The sequence below is a fragment of the Gadus macrocephalus genome, chromosome 15, assembly GCF_031168955.1.
Source record: "Gadus macrocephalus chromosome 15, ASM3116895v1".
In the NCBI taxonomy this organism is placed as follows: domain Eukaryota; kingdom Metazoa; phylum Chordata; class Actinopteri; order Gadiformes; family Gadidae; genus Gadus; species Gadus macrocephalus.
This window is the reverse complement of record NC_082396.1, coordinates 17919217-17927708: the sequence shown is the minus strand read 5'-3', so window position 1 is coordinate 17927708 and position 8492 is coordinate 17919217. Positions and strand designations below refer to the sequence as shown.

Below are 8492 nucleotides of genomic sequence, written 5' to 3'. Positions count from 1 at the left end.
GGGCATATATTAAAAAAAATAACTAAATAAAACCAAACATAACCCTGTTCAAGATAAAAAAAACAAAAAGCCTTCAGACAGCCCATTTTTGTGCTTTGTTTAACAAACTATTTCACATTTCTAAATAAAACCAAACATAACCCTGTTCAAGATAAAAAAACTAAAAAAACAAAAAGCCTTCAGACAGCCCATTTTTGTGCTTTGTTTAACAAACTATTTCACATTTCTCACATGTCCCCTTTAATGGGAGAATTGGCCTCTGCTTTCTTTGGCCAATGCTTCAAACCTGGGCTGATATGGTGTGATTGCCAGGGAGACACACTGATGCACGTGCTCGTTGGTTAGGCGATTCCGGTACTGATTTTTGATGAAGTTCATTTATGAGAATGCAGATTCACATCTGTATGTGGATCCAAACATTGTAAGGATGTGCACTGCCATCCTATTCAGCAGGGGGAAATTGGCCGCAGTTGACATATTAAGCACAGAGGGCGAGTGCTGGACGGTGGTAGAAAGAACGCAAACCTTTCTGTCCACTCTGGTTGGAACTGGCGGTTTTCGCTGTCCAGTTTTCTTTTTGGGGCAAATTTGGAGCATGCCATTACGGCTCCGGTCGGTATACGTGTGACTGACTGCTGCTGAGATGGACTGTCTTTCTCGAGTTTGGGAGGGCTGGAGCGCTCTGTGGGCTGGAGTGCTATCTGTTTATCGTTGCAACCCCCAGCCTCGTATTGAGATCGCGGCGCGCGGTTTCAAAATAAGAGCGCCCAGCACGATTTTTTTTTAATTTTTTTTATTTTTTTTATAATTAAAAAAACTTTTCAAAACAGCTCGAGGGCCATTATAGGCCGTAAGGTGAACACGGTTTTCGTTTCAGCCCGTTCCACTCACTGGCATCTACACAATCTTTAGCTTATAAAAAAGAACGAGTCGTGGTTAGTTACCAAAAAAAAGTTTCTCGCTGATTTTCCAGTCGATTGTCTATATGGCTTTGTTTTATGCAGAACTAGAGACTTCAGAGCGTAATAAGATTTTTGTCGGGAGCCGTGCCACGGATCGACACGTGATCATGCTACACCAATGAGAAGGCTGCTTTTTGACAACAGAATGGAAAAATGGCGGCTCCCGTGTGGTTCGAAACAACGTTAATGATAGAGGAAAACACCCGAACATCCTCAAAAGTGGGCTAAATTAATTCTAATTAGTGCTGTATACATAGCCGCGTCCAAGAATAACAATGAGGCAAATATACGATAATGTTATTTTTATGTTAAGTCATTTACATCAAGTTTGACATACATGGGAATACACATTACTGACGATCTTACATGGACTGTGAACACCCAGCACACCGTAGAAATCAAGGCAAAGACTGTACTTCCTACATCAGCTGAGGCAGTATGTAGGAAGGCATAAATAAAAGGCAGTAATTGTACTTATACCAATGACCATCTGTTTGTTCATTCATTCATTCATTCTTCCACAAATGAAAACAACACTATTGAACCATAAAAACACTTTATGAAACATGAAATATGATATATAAAACTGTACAAAACTGAATAAGAAATAACAGATTAGGGACACTCAGTCCTCACTGTCAGTGTCAGTGTCAGGACAGTTATCTTCCAGTTCCTCAGATTCTTTTGTGTTGGCACAACTACGGCAACGACATAGGTCTGTGCAACACAATCCTGCAGAAAAACAGGAACATCTGTCTGTCTCACAGGCACCTTTGCAGCCACAGTGTATCACATGCAAAACACTGTCAGGGGCCGGATTTCTAGTCATCCAGGTGACGTGCAAGTTCCCATCCTCTATTTGCCAACCATATCCAGCAGGTGATGGAGCACTTATATTTAGTTTGAGACAGGACCTCATTATTGCAGCCTGGTAGTTGGCCCTTTTGCAGTGCTGATGGAGGGCATCAGTGGTAGGGGGAATGGATAATTCTGGCAAGGCTGATGATGTCATACAGAAAGCCTTGTACCTAGCTTCATTTACATTATCAGCAGCTGGCTGATCATATAAGTGGCATACATACTGGCAAAGAAATGCAAATGTTGACTGCTCCAAGTTAAAGTTAGTACCTAAACTTTTAAAAGCCTTTAGGTACTCATCTTTCTCACATGCAACAGAAAAGGTCTTTCTTTTTCCTTTGCCATAAAAGGCACTTGTGGTGTCACACCCAGATAATGTGTGAATTTCTTATCAAGGCTGAGCACACACTGGTTCCAAGAGCTGATGACACCTTGGTAATGTCAATGATACGTGTCCTGTTGCCAGTCCCTGTGAAAACATATAAAGTGCATGGCAAATCTGTCTGCACACTTACAGCAATGACTGCCACATCAGTGTCAGAGCTCTTGATAATTACAGCTTTATGCTCCCGTGCAGCATGTTGTGCATGTAAAAACACCCTTGTGTCACATTCTTCATGATCACACTGCAGGTCTTCAACAACACAAACAGACTGTACACCCTCCTTAACAGTCACACAGTGACACTGATTTTGATGTGCTATGTACAAGCAGATGTTTTTGCACAATTTTGTAAGGTCTGCATTTTTCCATGCAACATACAGGAATTCTGCAAGTGCTTCCTTATTTGTTCCTTCGGAGAGAAACTTTTTCCATTGGGTTGGGGTCTTCTGAGTTGGGCCAAAGATTTGCATGCGTTGTGAACCTGCATCAGCTCTACGTGACCGTTCTAGGTTTTTGATACTGATGAGTGGATACTGGTCAGTGACAAAGTCAATGCGTGTACACTTGTGCTGAAAAGCGAGTTGCAGTGTGTTCTGAAGGATGGTCTCTGCAAGCTCTCCAAATGTACCTGGGCTGGATCGCATGGCCTGTATGACTGCCATACCATCAAAAAGAATGGCACCATCCACTGGAACTTGGTCAACCAAGCAGTCTCCACCTTTGTTCTCTAATAGATCCATGAGAGCTGATTTATTTGTTTTGGCAAGTAAACCATCAGCACTTGCTAATGGATAGGACACAGTTCCCAAGGAATATGACAGAATTTCCCTCATTTCAACTTTTCTGCTCTGACCAAGGATGAGGAGCCTGGAAAATAACTTTTTGTCAGCACGTAAAATCACTTCCTTGCCTGCTGCAGATTTTTTTGTTTGCTTAACCTGGTCTTTGAAGGTCTTGAGTTTTTGTGATTTTATGGGGGCAAATATGTCAACAGATTTTGATAACAGTCTCTGGTCAATAAATTATTGTGCGGCATTTTCACCCTTTTCTGAGGCAACAAGCAAATCCTTCACGATTTCTTCTGTTGCTACTCTTCCAGAGCTAAGACACACAATGCCGTCTTGGTATACATCAAAAGGGTTGAGCATGGAATCAATGGTGGAAATAATTCTGCTCACAGCTTTTTTCATCAGCATAGATTCGTGTGGTGTCAAGGTCTTTTCGAGTTCTCAGCTCAGGAGATATCCCTGCCATTGATTCACACTGTCTTGCTATAGCGGCTCGTTCATGCTGTGACAGTATCCAGCGATACACTGCAGACCGATTTTGTGTCATCCCTGTCCAACCACCTTTTGTCTTGGCATCTCTGTTCAGTGTTTGCTCAATAGCCTGGTCGCAAGCAATGGAGGCAAATCCATGAACACTTTGTCGCTGGACAGTCCATTGGCCTTTCACATTCATCTCACTGTGGCAAGAGCGATGTGTGAGGGTTAAATTCACCATTTCCAGCCAGTAGGCAGGTAAATATCGAGCATAATTGACTCGATCGTAAGCAAAAAACCATGGCATCATTAATCGGATTGTCCAGGTGAAGTTGCCATCTTGACTCTCGCGTTGCTCTCACAAACAGGAGGAGTAGCTGCATCATGTCTATGTACGAGCTCCAGAAAGCAAATGTTGCATTCTCTGTACTTTTCCTCTGCACAAAGTCAGCGTATTTGGAACACGTACTGTCAAACCTCTTATCTCCACTCAAAACATCCATCAATCCGTCTGGAAAGGCACATTCCATGTTAGCGATGACATCCATGCACACAGCACTCTCATGTGGTGGCAATGAGTCCAAGAAGCTGATGAACCTCATGCGCTGCAGACTCTCATAGAGAAGTTTATGAGCCCTCATGCTGCGATTGTAGTGATGCCCATTTATTACCCCATTGATGGATCCTGGGGCAACAACTTCTGACTCAATGAGGATGTCTTGCAGTCCTGCATCTCCAAACCTTTTGCCTAAAATACTCAGGTAGGACATGCATGTGTGGAATTCGCCTAATCTAACCACTAAACGTTTTGTGAAGTCATCATTCTTCCAGCGTATTTGCTGTGCCTTAGCATATATAGCCTGGTCAAACACTAAAACTATATGATCCAGTTCTAGCTGATCAGCAATCTGGACACTTCGCTTCAGAATAGTGTTCACTGTTGACATCTCTGTTGGTGAAGCCTCAATTACTGGCAGATAATACAATGCTGACTTCTGCAGAGTATTTTCACCTTGAAGCAGTGTATGGAACCCTGTCCAGCTTGGGATTGGACAGCTATCCGTATATGTGGCCTTCACAAAAACATAAGCCAATTCAGCTTTTGAAACATGGTCGGTGTGCATTCTGCATAATGCTGTTGACTGTTGGTGACGCAAGTTCTCTGGCCCATGCCTTTTGGACTGATGGTACGGTGCTATAGGCATTTTGGGGGGGGGGGGTTGAATGAGGAAACTCCCTTCCTTAGTGGCTGTCTGGTTTCTGTGGACATAGGCTCGATGGCAAAACTCTGGAGCATGATTCCATTGGTATGGTGAGTAGTTCCACGACCTGATAGAGTCTCCTCCCCAAAGTCAATGTTATCCCACACAAGCGTTGTGGGTGCCCTCTTTGAGAATCCTTTTGGAATTTTGTCTCTGCCTTCTACTAGAGTCAGTTGGGCAAGGCTAGTATCTAGACTCAAAACTGTGTCCCATGATGCACAATGTCCCAGTTTGTTAAGCAGTGACACAAGGCGAGATGATCCAGTTAAATGCCGGACAGTCAAACCTAAAGTCAAGGACTTAGGTGTCTGCTTACGGCCCTTGGAAGCAAGGTACACAATGTCTTGACAAACAGACAGCACTTTCAAATGCAAGTCATCAGCAATGTTGACAAAATTATCCAGTGTTGGCTCCTCAGAGGCGCCTATAATCCAGTTTACTAGATTGTAAAGCGCAAGGGGAACAACAGTTTGTGCTTCAGTGACATTCAAATTTTCAGAGGTTGGAGGCCATGGGCATGACATGCCAGGAGTGTCACTAAGATGTCTTTTCAAGATCAACGCTGCTGTATATAGTGTCCTTCCGTCCTCTTGGGTTGTTTGCCATTTTGTTGTCAATTTTTCAGTCTCACTGTCTTCCTGGCTCTCACTAGACTGTGTGGTTTCCACACCTGATGGAGAAGGTAGCATGTCCACGAGTGTACCGGTTGACAGGGTCTCTGCAAAAACCAGCTCGCAGATGTTGAGCTTGGTGGGAATATGAAACACCAGCTGGGGGAACTCACGAGTCAGCCTCCTCTTCAACATATCCTGTCTGCAATACAACAAAACATTGACAATTAAGAGTCACAGGAGTATCATGAAAAGCAGAGAGTGGTGGAGGTGGTACAAGACATTACAGGCTAGAACCTATCTGCCATACAGCACATTTAACAGCAAAGATGCCCAAGAAAGGCACACAAGATCACAAACCACACCACACACACACATCAGCTGTTCTCTTGGTTGCCAACTGGCACATGTATGTGCAACAGCAGACTTAAAAACAGTTTCTCATGCCTGTCACACACAGGTTGTGTAAAGCTGGACTTGCACATGACAAATAATAAGACTTGAAGAAAAATGCATTGCAGTTACCTGTAGTTTGAAGCATCAAGACCTTCATTTGCTTTCACCAGTTCAATGAAGGCCTTCCTCAGCTGGTCCATTCTGAGCACCTCTTGGTTGACAAGCAGCCTTTGGCGAATGATCCGCTCACAAAATATCTTAAAGCTGACATCGAACATGGGCTCATTCCTAAAACACATATGAATGAGAAGTAAAGAAATGAATAAGTTTTGTGATTGTGTGCACATACAACAGAATGCAGATGAAATGTTTACTTATATAATGTTAAGTTAGTAGCTCCTTGAAATGCAATATAAAAAAAAACGTACTGTTCTTTCCCCGGTTTTTCAGGCTTCGTCAAAAACCTGGTGTACCGATTGTAACAGCCTCTGTGGTACTGCACCTCCAGAGCCACACAATCTTTTATATGCAAAAGAATACTTTGGTCTTCCTTCAACTCGGCAGCTTTCTGCAATTGGCCTTAATGAAACAAAAAGGATGGCTCAATGAGTTTGTTGACATATCTCACATATAATTGAACCTTTCAGTCACTCAACCACAGTGTGTGTGTGTGTGTGCGTGTGTGTGTGTGTGTGTGTGTGTTTACCTGCTGTTAATGTTTCAGCCATGGACAAAGGATCCCTTTTTCGATGTCCTCCTCGGTAGATAAACTTGTTCTCCTTTTTTTTTACAAATTATGCACAGGGCAGGAAGGACGGGCCCTGAGCCTGCGATTGGCAGCCCTGACCTGGATCGCAGTTTCTTTGTTGGACTCCTGCTGCTAGAAGTCGATGGAATGGCCTCGTGGTCTTCTGTGTCCTCGGGGTCTTCCGTAGCTTTTTGTCTCTCACGTGCAAGACGTCTTTCCACCTTTGCGATGGCCTTTTTGTCCGTAAATCTACGGTAGCACGTGTGATGGAATCCAGCTTCCTCGGGAATATTGTCAAACTCGACATCAACACAGTGTTTAAAGTTCTCAGCCAGGTCCCGAGACTCACCCTCCAAACCGAGCCACTTCTGTAGGCTTGTCCTGTATGCATTCCATCGTGCAGTGGTGAAACAATTTACATTCTCGTACTGGTTCGAAGTAATATGCATATAACATGTATATTTTTGTTTGCTTTTCAATGTTTTTATGAGTTTTTTATAACTCTTTGGTTCATTATCTTTGTCGTCCGTAGTGCTCGACGAATGCATGGTGACTGTTCGAGTGTTTTCCTCTATTATATATATATTATATATATATATCGTTCACGTTGGATCTAACCACACGGGAGCCGCCATTTTTCCATTCTGTTGTCAAAAAGCAGCCTTCTCATTGGTGTAGCATGATCACGTGTCGAATCGTGGCACGGCTCCCAACAAAAATCTTATTACGCTCTGAAGTCTCTAGTTCTGCATAAAACAAAGCCATATAGACAATCGACTGGAAAATCAGCGACAAACTTTTTTTTGGTAACTAACCACGACTCGTTCTTTTTTATAAGCTAAAGATTGTGTAGATGCCAGTGAGTGGAACGGGATTCATTTTCTAAAGGACTTTTCGTGCTTCACCTTGCGTGCCTATTAATAGACACCCCGCGGGCCACAAAAGGCCCGCGGGCCGCTACTTGAGTATGACTGCTATAGACCCTATAGTATCTGTGGTATAAAGGCTGGGAAGAATTTCAAAATTATAAATGCGTACTCTTTATGTTGAAAGTATAGACCTTCGCGATTCAGCCTTTATACCACAGATACTATAGGGACTATAGCATATAACCGCATTTTGGATTACAGTTAAATGCATTTCTCACAATTTACCGGCTCTCGTTTTGAGGGACTGGCTTCCGGGTGCCGGGGGCTGCGGGAGGACCCGACGTGAAGTCCGGAAGAACATTTGTGCGGTGTGGGGGTGACGTCAGACGGGCGAGATCAAGTGTGTGGGAGGAGAGGGGTGTGTTGGGGTACTTGGCGAATATTTAAGGTGTCAGGGAAATAGGGGGTAAGAATGGGTTTTAGACAAATAGGTCTGGAGTAAGGTGTGTAACTAGGGGTAAGAGCGAGAACGATCGGTAAATCGGAAATGTGTAGGGGAGGGTTGATTGAATTAAAAGTGGTATGGGTCGGGCCATGTAGGATATATTCAGGTCCAAATCATGTAGGTGGGGCAGAAGGGTATGAGGTGAGCGAGTGACAACACCTGGCTCTTAGACCAGCCAAGGGCTTAATTAGTGCCGAGGGGAGGACTGTTGTTTTTAGATTATTGAAAGTTTAGATTATTGAAAGTTATTTTGAATTATTGATTTTTATTTATTTTTTTAATTTTATTTTTTTTGCCTCCTGAAGGACATTTTTGTACCTGAATAAATTCTTGCCAACGGCCTTGCTCACATCGGTCGTACTGCCTCCAATCCTTCTGTCGCAAGGCCAGCCTGGTAACAGTCATCAACGTGGTTGTAAAGTAGTAACTTCGGGCCCATCTGTTAAAATGAAGTTTTTTGCTTCTGACGTGTATACAATCTTTATTCATTCATTTGGTACTTCCACAACAAAGACTCGTAGTGGGGGTTATCTCGGCCATGGTGGAGAAGGAATTGGGGGAAAGGAACTTTTGGCTTTGACTCCCTGAAGTCCAGATTGGAACTCTACATGGAGGAGAAAGGGATTGTTGCCGTA

General features: G+C 43.3%; 2 long non-coding RNA genes across 2 annotated transcripts; one reads left to right on the top strand and one right to left on the bottom strand.

Annotated features, from left to right (window-relative positions):
• The first annotated feature begins 2156 nt into the window (after positions 1-2156).
• Positions 2157-7126, top strand: LOC132472815 (uncharacterized). The gene is made up of 2 exons (XR_009529190.1): positions 2157-2285; positions 5499-7126. It is a non-coding gene; the product is annotated as an uncharacterized LOC132472815 (long non-coding RNA).
• LOC132472813 (uncharacterized) lies at positions 5493-7185 on the bottom strand. Its single transcript, XR_009529187.1, has 3 exons — positions 6583-7185; positions 5865-6314; positions 5493-5541 (listed from the first exon to the last, which is right to left on the bottom strand). It is a non-coding gene; the product is annotated as an uncharacterized LOC132472813 (long non-coding RNA).
• Between the last annotated feature and the right edge of the window lie 1307 nt (positions 7186-8492).